General features: G+C 37.2%; 1 protein-coding gene across 1 annotated transcript in view; it reads left to right on the forward strand.

Moving 5' to 3' along the window:
- The window catches only part of LOC106881078 (cadherin-like and PC-esterase domain-containing protein 1), a 174,928-nt gene that overhangs the window by 112,671 nt on the left and 59,517 nt on the right, over window positions 1-2,740 (forward strand). The window lies entirely within an intron of this gene.

The raw sequence follows: 2,740 nt of genomic DNA on the forward strand, positions 1-2,740 counted from the left end.
TATATATATATATATATTCGAGAGACAGAGACGTGTGTGCGTATCTCTTTATAAATATAGTCTATATGAGAGTGGATGTGTATGTGTGTGCTTACATCGATCCGTGTACGTCCGAATGTATTTGTATGTATGTGTGTGTGTGTATTTGCATGCATGCGTATATTTATGTGTGCTTAAAATGACCTGGCCATTTTTATCAAATATCAAATTGGTGAAAATTCAGATTCGCCTATTGTTATCTAGTTTGACTCGAACTGAATGTTCGATTTTAAATGCATAACAAAAATAAAAGAAGAAAGAATTAACTTTAGTTTGATAGATGATAACACGGAACTTAAGAAACTCCCGCTTATCAGCTTCAAGGAGTTTACAGATATCCGCTCGATGCCACACGGCATACAACCAATGGGTTACTTGTCTAAGAAGAGAAACAAAAATAAATTTAATATGTTCATATATTGATCTCAAGTCTTGTGTACAAGATGTCAGTTAGATATGAATATATCTTGTTACTAATGCAGCATGTATTTAGATGCATAAACCCCAGGCAGTGATGGTCAGAGTTCAGCCAAGTGTTGATATTGTCATTTGTTATTGGCAAGTTTTCATATCAGATAGCAAATTATGTGTCGGATTTCGATATATGGGTTGTATGAGCTTCATTGTGACCTATCTTATATACAATATAATCTTCATTCAAATTTCAATGAATAAAGAGTATGCAATGCAGAAGAAATGATGAAATTATGCTAATATGAAATCCACCTTAAAAGTGTGTCATATATTGTGAATTAGCAGAATCATTAGAATCAAAAAATGCTTTGCGGTAGTTCTTTCAGCCTACCCCGTTCTGAGTTCAAATCCCGCCGATATCAGCTTTGCCTCTCATCCCTTTGGGGTCAATAACACAAAATGACAGTCAAACACTAGGGGCGACAGTATCGACTAATCCCAAACCTTCAAAATTCACTTGCCTCGGACCTAAATTAGAAACCATACATGACTCCCCGGAAATGCAGTGTAAAATACTGGATACAAGGTGTTGCTTAATCAGCTAGTAGAGGATTAAATATTTATTTGTTAGCAGTTTTTCAGCGATAGTTTTAAAGACAACACGAGAAAGATCTGGCTACTATATCTAGCAGGATAAACAACCACACTGGCTCATTTATTAATGCTTTTGTTAGAGAAAAAGAAAGTGATAATCAAGGTTCATGAGCTGAGGCCGGTCATTATATCGAACTCTGCCGGACACTCATGACCTGGATGGACGAAGCACTGTGTTTGTTTATTGTGCGCCTGATTACTAGGTGGGGAAAACAAGCATTAACGTAGCCCCTGGCAACTCTTTTAGGGAGGCAACTCTTTTAGGGAGGTAACACTTTTGGGTCTGGTTAGGGGGTGGGAGGGGCAAGCTCAAGAGCTATCCCAGGCGGCACACACTCTAGCAGCATACGAAGTGGTATCAAAAGGTTCCCGAGCAAATTTTGGAGCGAACCAACTGATGGCAGCACACGGTTGCGTGCGCAGTGAGACCTAACTGTGATTTTCATGAGGCAGTGTACTGAGTTCAATATTACAAACCCCTTTAAAGGACATTCTCCAGAAATGTTGACTAACAATTTTTAGATTCTATACCAACTGCAGCGGCCTACGCTGAGAAATTGTTTCCCTCCATTATACTCTGATAGACTCATAGTTACCTAACTATACCTTTCTTTCACTAATGTACCAGGGCTCTCTGTATTTCTGCTATCCATCTGCCGAGTGATAATTGAATTATGGTAGAGAGGTAAATCAAATTGCATTTGATGGCCACCAGTGTGTAAGAGTACGGAACAAGAATATATTTTATATGGGGCGGTGTGGGTTGAATGATATCAATATTTGAAACTCTATTTACGATATCAAATATAGGTTTTTGTTACACAAAAGTATGATTAACAAAACAAGGTAAAATATTAAAGTTTTGGATATTATTTTTTTTTAATTCTCCACTTTAAATCATGTTTTTGTTTTTCTTTTAAATTTTCCTATGAGAATATGCTTTTTTTAATTATGAACTCCAGCGTGCCACGAAAATGAAAAGATCAAAGAACTCTCGCTTTAACTTCTTCATCATTAAACTGTTTTCTCTCTAAATAACGTTGCAATGATTTGAGAAGTTGATAGTCAGATGGAGCACGGTCAAGAGAATAAGAAGGATGATGCAAGACTTTCATATTTAGTATCATAATCGCTACCTGAGTAATTGGGTAACGTGTCGCCTTGCATTATCGCGTTAGAGAGACATCCCTTTACGATTGCCCGATAATGGGAGCTTTCTGTTTTGTTTTTTTTTCAAATTGTTGTGCAATGCTTCCAAATGGTGACAATACTACTCTGCATTAACTGTTTCGGTTTCGTCTAATACTTCAGGATATATGACACCCTTCATATCCCACCAAACTTAGAGTAAAACTTTTTTTCGAGTGCAGTCCTTGTGGAGTGGACTCTCCTATTTCATTAGTTGTCAACCGTTATCGTTTTCGTTGGTTATGATTAAATAAAACCCACTTTTCATCACTTGTGATAATTCTACCCTGGGAAGCTTCTGAAGCAAGTCTACTCTTCAATGACAAGCAGAGGCAACTCTTTCATTAAGCTGAGAACTTATTCCATAATGAGGGACCAACCTATCAAATTTAGACACTTTTCATACAGGTGTTTTATGATCGAATGTGTGTGTGTGTGTGTGTGT

The sequence above is a fragment of the Octopus bimaculoides genome, chromosome 2 (assembly GCF_001194135.2).
Source record: "Octopus bimaculoides isolate UCB-OBI-ISO-001 chromosome 2, ASM119413v2, whole genome shotgun sequence".
In the NCBI taxonomy this organism is placed as follows: Eukaryota; Metazoa; Mollusca; class Cephalopoda; order Octopoda; family Octopodidae; genus Octopus; species Octopus bimaculoides.